The sequence below is a fragment of the Opisthocomus hoazin genome, chromosome 1 (genome assembly GCF_030867145.1).
Source record: "Opisthocomus hoazin isolate bOpiHoa1 chromosome 1, bOpiHoa1.hap1, whole genome shotgun sequence".
NCBI classification, from domain to species: domain Eukaryota; kingdom Metazoa; phylum Chordata; class Aves; order Opisthocomiformes; family Opisthocomidae; genus Opisthocomus; species Opisthocomus hoazin.
In genome coordinates, this window is record NC_134414.1 from 36,900,661 (window position 1) to 36,912,916 (window position 12,256).

Consider the following 12,256-nt stretch of genomic DNA (forward strand, 5'->3'; position numbering starts at 1 on the left):
GGAGGTGGTGGAGTCCCCATCCCTGGAGGTATTCAAAAAATGTGTGGATATGGCACTTCAGGACATGGTTTAGTAGGCATAGTGGTATTGGGTTGATGGTTGGACTTAATGATCTTAGAGGTCTTTTCCAATCTATGATTCTATGAAGAATGAATAGTTTTGTTTGCAGGATACCGTCGGTCTGGACGGAAGATGCAAATATGTCATCTCTTGACAAAGGTTGAATGGATCACAGTCTTCTTTTTTTCCCTTTTTTAATTTATTTTGTACTGGGTTACAGAAATGCCTCTGCAGTCAGCTGGCATATACCACTTTTGGCCAATTTTATGATCTGTCTATGCTGGTGCTATACAGCATTTAACCGGGCTACAGCGATATTAAGAAAATCTGTGTTTGCATGATACAGTTCCTTATTATCTTATAATGGGAAAATTACTGCTGTTTTTATTCCTGTTAGGATCAGCAGTAATTTAAGCTCAGTTGTAGCTGCTTCATACTAATATTCAAGTGGCTATGTGCTCTGAAATATTATGTTGTTCCTTACCTTTCTGCCCTCATTTCTGTGCAGTCTCTCCGAGCCGGCTGTTCTATCTTACCTGTATGCCTCCTGCTGTTCTGGGCTCAGGTGGCCAACTCTCGTCTCCTTGTTTCAGTGCCAGTCCACTCATAGGAGTAATCTGTATATTTTGCTCACATTTGGGCACACATTTCTAGGGCATTTTGTTCTAGCTCTGTGCTCTGCAGCCTCCTGGATGCTTTCAGCTGGACCTGGCTCAGCAGGAAATGATTACTGACCACCATTCAGCAGTTATGAGACCACTTCTGAAGTACCGTGTCTGGTTTTGGCCTCCCCAGTACAAAATAAGTCATGAACATACTGAAGAAAATCCCATGGAAGGCCACCAAGTGTACAGTGGACTGGGGCAGAGGATGTATGAGAAGTGGAGAGATCTGAGATTGAAGTCAAATGAAGAGAAGGCCACTGGGGGATCTTACGGCTGTCTGCGACTACCTACTGAAAGGGGATAGAGAAGTCAGAGCCAGACTCTTTTCAAAGGTACATGGCAACAGAAGAAGCATCAGACACAATTTGGAACATATGAAAATTTGATTATACATATTTGGGAAGACAAGAATCACCATGGTTGTGATCAAACACTGACACAAATTGCCCACAGAGACTGTAAAATCTCCATCCTCAAAGATACTCAAAACTTGACTGGAAAGGACCCTGAGCAACCTGCTTTGAGCAGCAGGTTGGACCAGATGACCCCCAGGCATCCCTTCCAATATAAATTGTTCTGTGATAACCTTGTCCTCTGAGGGAGAGAGTCGATTATAAGGGCAGCTTTGGAGGTCTGGATGGGAAACTCTGGGAATCAATCTCCAGAGAAGCAGGATTTTGGGGGAATAGCTAATCAAAGAATCATAGAACAGCCCAGGTAGGAAGAGACCTCAAAAGATCATCTGTTCAATGTTTTGTGGGAAAGGGAGCCTAGATGAGATTTTCTAGTACCCTGTCCAATTGCATCTTGAAAACCTCCAATGATGGGGACTCTACCACGTCCCTGGGGAGGTTCTTCCAAGTGCTTGTTTATTCTCACTGTAAAAAATTTATTCCTTATATCGAGATGAAGCCTCTCCTGGTGCAACTTGTACCCATTGCCCTTTGTCTTTGCTTTATGGCTCCTCGTAAAGAGAGAACCTCCATTCTCTTTGTAGCCACCCTGTAAGTACTGGAATACTGTGATACTCAGGAGCCCCCTGAGCCTTCTCTTCTCCAGGGTGAAGAGAGGCAATGGATGAATGAAGTTTCCCTCCAGAGTTTCATGAACAATGTCAGTCACTGAAAGAGAGGAAGATGGCTTGCAGGAAGGTGAAGGACAGAAACCAGAACTCTAGCCCAAGGTCTATTGTTGGAGGACTTGAAGAAGAACTGGGCACAGAATACCACTGCTGACCTGCGGTTTGTCTAGGGCACAGTTAATAGTAAAAGGATGTGGAGCACTGACTCCAGTCCCCCTGTCTGGGGGTGGGAAGCAGGATCCAGAACAAGGCGCTCACAGCTAGGCAGGGCTGCCTGGCTTCCTTTGCTCCCTGCCCCCTGCTTGCCTGCCTGCCTGCCTTCAGTCTCTGAGCACACCCAGGCTGCTGGCAGCACAGCAAGGAGGCTGGCAAGGATCGTTCCATTAGCCTTTATTAAAGGCTGTTAGCATTGTGCGCTGTGACATGTACCTGGTATTTGTTACTTTTTCCCTGCATTGCATGTTACTGTCTTGGATGGATGTGAGCCAGTTTCCAAATCCTGCCCTTCCTCTTTCCCTCCCGCGTGTTCAAAATCCAGCTGTATTCAGCAAGTATAAAAGCGCTGACTTACAGAGCCCATGACAGCCAGCTGCGATACCCCAGCCGCTTGCTTTGCTGTTTCCCTCACTCATTTTTCAGCTGAAGCGGTTCCTCTCTCTCTGATGCTCAAAATGGGAACCGTGATCCTCAGTGCAGAAACTTTCTGCCCCTGCCATCAGTCACGCAAGGAGTTCATGTGCCAGCTGCACCAGGTTAGGAAAAGAATGACTTGTACCAGAAGCGTGTGCAGTGAGAACCAGCTAGTCCGTAATTCAGTTTTCAAGTCTATAACATGTTTTGCTCAAACAAGTAATTAATTCAGCTCACCACCTCAAGTTTGTTATGAGCAGTAACCTTAGTAAGGCACTGCTAGGTACTATAAATCCTAGGAATTCCTTATTTAGAAGTCTAAATGTTACTGTGGTGTCTTCTGATCAGTAAAATAGGTCTTTTACTGTCAGCTCTGGTGTCCTCCATGTCACAGCTGCCTGGGGAATGGCAGACAAAAGCATTAGAATCACAGGATCACAGAATCACAGAAGTCATTAGACTGCCCATGTGAACATTCACCTACCTTCTCCGTACAGCAAACTGTCCCCAGGTTGCTGTTCATTGGTACCTTCGCCCCACGGCCCCCTTCCCACAACAGGTCCCTGGACTGAGGAATCGTACAGCGGCCAACCATACAGAGGAATCATGATTTGGATTGCCCTGTGCAGTATATATAAGGTTGGATTCCGTCATCGGGGTACTGGAGGAGCTGGGGAGCTGCTATGAACTCCCGGACTTTGTGCTCTGAATTTCAGTAGGAGAAGAGGAAAAGAGACCTATGATCTGCAGAGATTTCCAAAAGTCGAAGGACTTGACCAAGAGTCCGGAAACACAGGGAACTGGTATTAGGGAATGTAACCTTGCTGTGTGAATTAAAGGTAGACAGCAAAGTGGTATCTACAATTGAGTAACTCTCTGTAACATCTCTATCAAGCCTAAGGGAATTGCAGCCCCAAGCGTCGAGGTCCCTGCATGCCCCAAGCCATGTGTCAGTTTGTCTGGGGGCCGGGAATCACTTGGGTGGAAATGACAGGTTGCCAAGCTGGTCACACTGGTTGAGGCAATTTTTGCAGTGAGGCAAGAGTTAAACTTTGTGACCTGGAGTTAAACCTTGCGAACCTGTGTCAAACATCAACTCTTTTGTAGTTCATGTGGTTTTTGTGCATTTGTACAGTTAAAAAATAAGCCTTATCTGGAAGTAAGTCTGAATTTTGAAAGCTTTTTAATTTCTTCCTTTACACACTGTTCTTGCAGTATAAAAAGGCATGATCTGCTGCTTTTAAAATGTACTGTATACTGTAAGACTTGCATAACAAATGCTACATTAAGGTAATCAGCCTCTTCAGACCAGTAGGTCGTGGCACTGAACACTGCCTGTTCATGAAAGCAGAAGTTCCTCAGCTTTAGAAAGTCATGAAAGCATGCAAATCACTCAAAATGAACCCGCAGGAAAATAATCTCCCCTTCCCCACTGCTGCCCTGCTGTGGTGAAAGGCCTTTCGCTATCTGTGATTCCCCCCCAGAGTGAAATCACATCCACCATTCAATACAAAATTAATAAAGGTATATAGAGCATGTTGAGCAAACACTGACATATCCCCAATGGTGAATTTACATCCCCCCCATTCTGTTTAAAATTAATAAAGGAAGACAGAGCACAGAAAACCGACACGCGAGAGTATAAAACCCCGCACGCCGAGCCCGCCAAGCCTTGGCACAGAGAGGGAGCTGCCGCCCTGGAGCAAGCGGCCGTAAGCGTTGGGCAAAGCACGCGTTTGAAATGCCGGTTCCCTTTCTCCGCCAGGTTCAGGAGGGCTCCCTGGCAGCGTGCCCGGTGGATTCGTCACTTGGGAGTGGGCATCGCCTGGGTTATTCGTTGTGTTCGCAAACGTTCCGGTGCCGTTCCCTTCGTCCTGCAGGTGATATGCAGGATAAAAGGTGCTGTTACAATTGGAGGCTTGCTCGGCTGCATCCCGCCTTCCGCTTGCCTTCTGCCCTTCCCTCTCCCAAAGGCACACTCCGCTGTCGTCGGCGTGAGGTTATGGGACTGTAAAAATGTTCTGTGATCTGAATAGCCAGCCAAAGGCCATGGTGATGGACCAGGGACTGCCGGAGCAAGGGAATGCATATACTGTTAGTGTCTGTGGCATTAGTGCCCTTCAGCAAATTGCCTTATTTTAGTACAGAAAGGAGGTGAAAGTCCCTAAACATTGCCTTAGGTAAATCTACCTGAATGGTGACCCGCCCCTTGCATACTTCTCTATAAACTGGGAGGCCTGGCATGGAGATCAAATACCAGGACGATGGGCTTTAGTGGTTGTCCTACAGCAATTAACCATAATCCTGTGTACTCAAAGTGATCGATAACCTCTTCGTGACCGGCAGATATTGCATCTGTACCCTTCAGAGCCATGCAGACCTCTTCCACAAGTGCCAGCCATTGATCTGGCTGCAGAAACTTCCTACAGCTGGTCGGGAGCCATTGGAAACTGTCAGTTTTCAAAATGGTTATGGCCACACATTTCTGAAGAGAGAAGAGTTGTCTTGTATTGCATGCTGGCTTCAGGTTAATCTTTTTCTTTATCGCTCTGATGTTCTGCAGACGCCGCCAGTTACCCCCAGGTTTGCAGCCAGATTCTCCCACCAGTTAATGTGTATTTTATGAGCCTAGAGATGATGCTGCGGAGAGTGGAGCTGTGCCAAGAAGAGTTGTTCCTGCTTGTCTTCATCCTTGTCTCTTTTTTTCAGTACTTGAGGTGGCTGAAAGGGGAGAATGCTGTAGCAGTGGCAAGGAAAAGCAGCCCCAACTGCTGTGTAGTGTGATGGCCGGTGTGCAAATTTCCATCTGCCTGGGAGCAATGTGTGCACCGTGTGTCTTGGGCTCCTCATACACCAGCTCTTCACATTGCTGCTGAGAGAAACTGCAGCAGTCTGTGGTGGTCTGTTAGAGGTCTGCAAACGGTACTGAGTGCCCCCAAAGTGGCATCGATTTGGGGACTGGCTTGAAAAGACTCTGGGCATTTTTCAAGTTTGTTCCTCCAGGTAGGATCAAATCTGTCACTGGGCATCCCCTTGTGCGCCGTGGGACAGACCCACGGTGTCCTCTGTCTGGCAGCCCCTCAGCGGGGCAAGCTGCTAAGCCAGGAATTTCAGAGACATATTTTGTAAGCAATGCCTTATGGCTAATTTAAAGCTGAACTCTTCGTTTGGATGAGGCGACTGTGTGTTAGGTAGGATGAAGCTGTTGCAAGAAAACATTTTCCTTCCGAAAAAAATCCCTTCCTGTAGGCGAGTCTTTAGTCATCTGTGTAACCTTTGTCATCCTCTCCTCCCTGGGGAGTTTTCACTGTGACCTTTGCTATTCTACCAAGGCGTCTCATAAATTATTATTCTTTTAAATGGCACTTAGGCTGTCGTAGTGGCTGCTAGCCTTGAAGATTTGCAGTCTACCCTGTAATTCTGAGAGGGAAAAAAAAATGGTTAAGTGGCAGAAGAAATATTGTACTTCACGATAAAACTACTTTTGTGTTTCGTTTTCTGCTCAAGTCATTCATATCCCTGTCACTAACCTCATTCGGGTCAAGGGCTTGAGGCAGGGAACGGGCATAATATTTTTGGTCAGACTGATGCATCTGAATATTACAAACATCTGTAATTTTGAAATTGAAATAAGCGCCGTGTTAAATCCTCAGGCAAATAATATTAAGGCATAATGGATTACTGAAGTTTGCATTTCTTTTGGCAATTCAGACCAAGGCTGTTTTGGCTGGTTATTCCAGACATTAAGAAACCTGCTCGCACAAAGGGAGCTGCTCCTTATGGCTGCGGATTGGATCCCAGATTCTGGGAACTGCATAGGAAAATCTGTGGGCCAAGTAATTGAAATAACAAAGAAAAAATTAATCAGGCACACATTAAATGTGAAGCATGGAAGAAAACATCTGCAGCACTCAGTGGACGTCTGGGTAACATACTTGCAGTACTGTTTTGCCAGCTTACATCTGGAGTGGTTCATCAGAAGAGAGCAGATGCTAGTGTGAAATAGGTCATCATAGCAGCAGGGCATCAGAACAGAGACATTTCTTTTTTTCTTGCAGTAACAGCTATTCCTTTTTATTCACACCAATTATGAAAATGTTAGCCGAGTCTGAAATGCGAATGCGTGTATTGTGACAAGCCAATACTCTTAAAGGGCATCAAGGTAGAAACTAACCTGATGAGGAAGCTTCGGAGAAGCAGTCCTTTGGCAATACACACCGAGTGTCCTTTAACAGACATAGGGACTATTTTCTGTTAAGATTATGATTTTTTTTCCCCCCTCGCTTTATTTTTGTATTTGAGTAGAGATGTTACTGAAAGCCTTCTTGGTGGAAGATGCCCAGAAGCGTTAGATGCTAATTCGTGGGAGTTTCATCCGTCATTTCAAAGGAGAGGTCACATAGATAAGAGAAATGAACAGTACGCAGTATGTGAAGCAGTGACATTCAATGAGTCCTTGTCACTAGCAGCCATTAGCATGCAAGCCTGCTGTTATGTTTCAGTGCTTTATGTGCTTTTCTTGACCAGGCAGGGAGCCTTCAGAGCACTGTAGCAGTTAATACCATACAAGTTATTGTTTCTTTCTTGAATGCCTTATATTTTTAGTACCATTTAGATGCTCCTCTCTCCCCTTGTGCATCTAAAATTTTAAAGAGAATCAAAGAATGCATAATTTATATCTGTCCCAGAGGTAATGGGGTGACTCAATGATATCTGTGAAGGGGATGATTTTAAATTTCATGTCTTATGCAAGAGGTGATTTTTATACAAAAATTGCAAAAATTTGCCTCAGGGATACCCAGATAATTATCCTTACAACAACGGGTGTGCATTCCGGGGGGATTATAGAAGAAAGCTGTGGTGTATTGGATTTACCCTTGTGTATCGTGGTTGTCATAATCGAAAACACAACAACTGATAGATCTTGGGGAATGTAACTTGTATTTTGACTTGAAATAGCACATGCAGGAGGTGTGAAAAGACAGGTTTGCTTTGACTCTGTTGATGAATTCGTGCAAGACGCGAGGCATTTGTTTACTGCTGAAATTCTTTCCGTCAGTTAAAGGGAAAAACAATTGTTTACTGATGTTGGGCAGAACCCATCAGTACATGCTTTATCACACAGCACAGTTCCACTAGACTATTTCTGGTTTCATTTACCAAAAGCCTAGAAGTGCCATGGCTAGAAATAAATGTCTGCTTCTTTGATATGCTATATGTTTGAAAATGCACTTTAAGGTCTGTATTACAGACAGTTCAAAGGGAATATAAATTGGTGCAGTATTCTCTCTTTTCTCCTTTCTTTCCAATCCAGTCCCACATATTCATTGCATTTTTATAAAGACTGTTTTCAATAACATGTCTTTAAAAACAACTTACCATTCTGTATTTTAATTAACTTGGACTTTGTTATATTTAAATAATTGTTATGATCTTGCTGCTTCCGTAGTTTAAAATGTTTAACATCCTCTAAACCAATTCTGCACTGGCTTTTAGCATTGCCTATCCAAGGAGACAGCTGATCTTATTTGCTTTTCCTTTGGAAACTCTCTAGTTTTAACTATTCGTTCCACTTCTTGCAGGGTTGGCCATGAGAATTTGCAACGCTCCTTTGGAAATACCGTGATGGGGCTGCTGAGAAGTTACCTTTCTTCGTACAGGTCTGTAAACCCCGTTGCATTCTGAATATTTTAGCATGTAGACTCCTGTGTCCGTTTGTTATCTTTCTTATCTTGAATGCATGCCAACCAGATTTAAATCCAATTTTATTCTGAAGCAAGTGTTGTGAATAATTATTTTTGTTTCTTGCGAAATGTTTAGGACAGAACTCTGTTCTGTTACTGTTGTATACATGTAGAGTAACCCATTTGTCTTTCCTTTGAAGTGAATTATTGCAGTTTATAGAGTTGAGCTGCAGAAAGGAATTGGGCCTGTGAGTCATTTTCACCTCACCACTATGTCTTTCAGTATGTGTTGGAACTGCGTTACCCTAAAAGGCCCTGCAATCGATTGCTCCCACCCAGGCTGCTAATATGTGAGCGGCTGTCCCACAGCTAGAAGCACGCTTAGCAAAGGGTCAGCAGAATTACTGAGGCTTTCAGGTCTGGAGGAGCTCAGGTTCATGGAAAGTTTAAGAAAATAATAATAATAAAAAAGTTGGTATTTAAGAGACTGTAAAAAGAGTAGAATAATAATGGCTTGACTCCTGTAGTGTCAGCATGGCAAGGAGCAGCGAGGAGCCTGTAGCTAATCCTATGTCCTTGTCCACCGGAACGATAGTGTTATAAGCACTGTGGCCTATGATCGCAATGATTTAGAGGGTGGGAAACACTCCCCTGCATTTCAATATGTTTTCCTATGCAACTGTGTAACAGAGAAAAATTTGATTTCTTACTGCTTTCAGAGGTAGTGCCGAACAGCATTTTTATAGAAATTTGGTTGGACAAGCAAATGGGAATCAACTTTTCCATCTGGGTTGTCATACCCTGCTATCAGAGCACACTCAGGGCCTGTGGGACTCGTATCTGGCCCTAAATAATAATTTTCAAAAATGTTCATGTTTGGAGAATGCTCTATTTCATTCGCTTGGTTTACCTGAGAGCACTTTGGGTATTATTGCTTTCCTTGTTGCCTGTGTAGTCACCTACTATGCCATTAGTCTGTATGAATTCTGTCGGGAAAGTGGCTTGCAAACCTGAAATAAAAACAAAATCAGGAGGTTTTAGGGGATGAGAGGTATACAAAAGAGCTTTTAATTCATTCTTGGAAATTATTATGATTTGTTAATAGTTTTTAAAGCCACCCTAGCTCCAATATGCTTTAGAAACTCTTTGGACCTAGATGTAAACCTCACACATGGCTACAGCTTCCATAATGAGCAAAAGCCCTAGATCAGACTGGTTGAGATACTGCAGATACAGATCTGATGGTGATGCCTCGGGCCTGTGTTGAGTGAAAGCTCTGTGTTCAAAAATAAGTGTTTTTTCTGAGTAATTGCACAACTGTTGAATGATCTGTGTCATGCTAAAGGTTTACAACTGCACTGTTTCTTTCTTTACTGATGATAGCCCTTAGAGCAAAACTTGTATATTTCTTCGCAGGGCGGGAGAGAAAGAAGTGCAAACACTGAAAGGCTTTTAGGACAAAGGGAGAAAACTTTTTGCACGTGTTGGCGTTTGGGTTGTAAATCTTTTACTAGCAGCAGCAGCTTTAGAAAATCTTCCTTTCCAGACCTGACTATGGGTGTTGTTTGAATCACGGCTCACCAAAGACTTCCAAGAGCTGCTGCGAAATTTGCCAAAGCAAAGTGTAGTTGGGCCTGTGTCCTAATGAATTTGATACAAAAGCAGTCAACAGCTGCTATGCTGAGAAAGCTGAGGCAAGCTGTTTGTCGAAACCACGTTTTAAAAGTTTCCTTGTCTGATTCTGAAAAGTTATAGCTTTGACATATGCATACAAATTAGTATTGCGTCATTTGAAAAGAAGATAAATATGATATTTATTCGATATATGTAAATATTAGATAGATGTATACTAAGTGGCATAAAGTTGGGTATGGCTGTGCTGCACCTTCATTATAATGCAGAAGCAAAGGAAAAGCGTTTAAATTAAAAAGCAAGACATTTCTACTGAAAAGGAGATACAAGGTGTAATTTCCCCTTTGAAAGTATTGCCCTGAGGTATTATCAGAAGGTATTGCATTGAACCTTCGCAAGAAATAGATATTTACATCAATAAGAATGCCATCACGGATATATTTTTCGTATTACACAGTTATAAAGCAATTACACAGCAGCTGCCTGACTGGAGGCTGAACTCACTGATCCTCGGCTTGGGGTTTGGGTGAAGCTTCTTCTGCAGCTGTGTAGGCAGCTCTTGTACCACTTCTCTGTAGCATCTGCTATTGACATTGAAGGAAAACAGGATACTGGTCTAGCCAAATAATTCGTTTAATCCAGGTCAGCTTTTCCCATTTATCCCATGTCCTTCACTGCAAATTTAATGTATCTTTTTTCTCATAAGTATCTCCTCCTCTTGTACAGTTCTTGTTTTCTTAATCTCTCTTTTATTTCCTGCCTGTGATCCCACACCCATTCTTCAGAGAAGCGTCCTTTTCCCTGACATCTTTGTTACTTGTCCTTGTTTTCTTTGAGTTTCATTCATTTATTGCTGGAGTTTTGTAAATTTTTCTGTTGGAGTCACTAAATGATGCATCTCTCCAAACGCCTCTCGGGGTCTCCTCAAACCTTTGCCCTTGGCACCCCTACGGTGAAACAAGTGTCTTGGTTTTAGAGGGAGCAAAGAAAAACAAAGGCAGTGAAAAGAGTTCAGAGCACTGAAAGAGAATGGGCTGCTGCACGGGATGGGAACCCCTTGTCCCCTGGGGCTGGGCTCCTCTGCCCCATCCTCCCCTGTTGCAGCCCCCTGCGCACGTGGTCGGGTGGAGGGAGCGCTACCCCATTGTCTTGCTGCTTCTTCAGTAATGAAAACACAACTGGCACAATCCCAGTTTGTCAGAAGTCATGGGGGGGAGGAAGAAGGAGGGGGAAGAGCCTAGGGAGAGCACTTTTCCATGTGAGTGTGTAAGTGTGGCAACCCCACCTTTGATCTCCATACCAGCGCTGCATGCTGGCCTGCTCCCACTGTGTTAGGTACACATGCCTGCCTTAAATCCATGCTGCCAGAGAGGCCAAACCCTTGGTGCCACCGGTCTTTGCTTGTGTCTCAGCTGTCCCAGAAGAAGCTGCGAGGGTGATGATGTGGTTGCTTGCATGCAATGCATGGAGGTCTGCAAAGAGGAAACAGGGGGAGCAGAAGCACAAACCAGAACCGTGGAGGCAAACAGAAGCATGTTATGTTTGTGCACCTTGTATGGAAATTACCTGCCTATGAAAAGGCAGAATGAAAAGGGGATGTTACTACCTGGAAATGTGCCATGTGTGCAACTGATGCATATATTTGAATTATTGAACAGATGGAAGCGAAATAGCCTGGTAACTGCAGAAAATCTATAAGCTATATGCTCTAAGGAAAAGTGACAGATTAAAATGGGGGGGGGAGGGAAGTGAATCTCACAAAGCTGCCATGGAGGGACAGTTGCACTTTATTAGAACAGAAATAAAAACAAGAGTGGGAGTTGGTAAAGAGTGTTGTGTCCAAATCCTGGGGTGTATGCGCAAGCTGATATAAACACAAACATGCATTTTTAGTTTTGAAGAATGATTCAGAAGGTCTGTGGCCATCCAACTCTGTTCTTTTATTGCCCAGAGCAAGACAAGGAGCAGGTGATTATTATGAAAAATAAAATGACAGTTTGCTTACCTGAATAAAAGCTGTGGCCAGAGCAAGATTTCAGCAAAAGACTGAAATTAATATGGATGCAGGGGAAACAAACCAAACAACCCAGACAGCAAATGGACCTTCCACTGGCTTTTATGTTTTGAGTTGTTCCCAAGGAATTCCTAGCAATGGTGGCAAGTGCTTCCTCTGCTGGAGGCGCTGCTCAGAAGCATCCTTAAATACCTCCCTGTTGTTTAATCATAGCTGCTTCCCAGAAGAATGGGAAAGCATTTGAGAGACTCCTGCAGATGACACAATATGTCCATAGACTCACATCAGGAGTAAGTCTCTTTACCATTCTCACTCCAGTGCCCATCATCTTCGGTTTCAAAGTGGCAATTGGATGATGATCTTTGCTGATCTTAACTCCCAGGGCATTACAGAAGAAGAAAGGAGATCTTTAGTGTCAATGGTCAAGATCACTATAGGGTGCCACCTTAGAACACCAAAGCTCATTTGGCTCATTTGCCTGGGTTACCAA

The 12,256-nt window shown here is 43.8% G+C and overlaps 1 protein-coding gene across 4 annotated transcripts in view; it reads left to right on the forward strand.

Annotated features, from left to right (window-relative positions):
- ENOX1 (ecto-NOX disulfide-thiol exchanger 1) overlaps positions 1 to 12,256 on the forward strand; it is a 380,777-nt gene that overhangs the window by 109,646 nt on the left and 258,875 nt on the right. For all 4 annotated transcript variants that reach the window (XM_075432297.1, XM_075432138.1, XM_075432365.1 and 1 more), the window contains exon 3: positions 8,019 to 8,096. The gene's annotated coding sequence lies outside the window, so the exon portion shown is untranslated. The remainder of the gene's footprint in view (positions 1 to 8,018; positions 8,097 to 12,256) is intronic.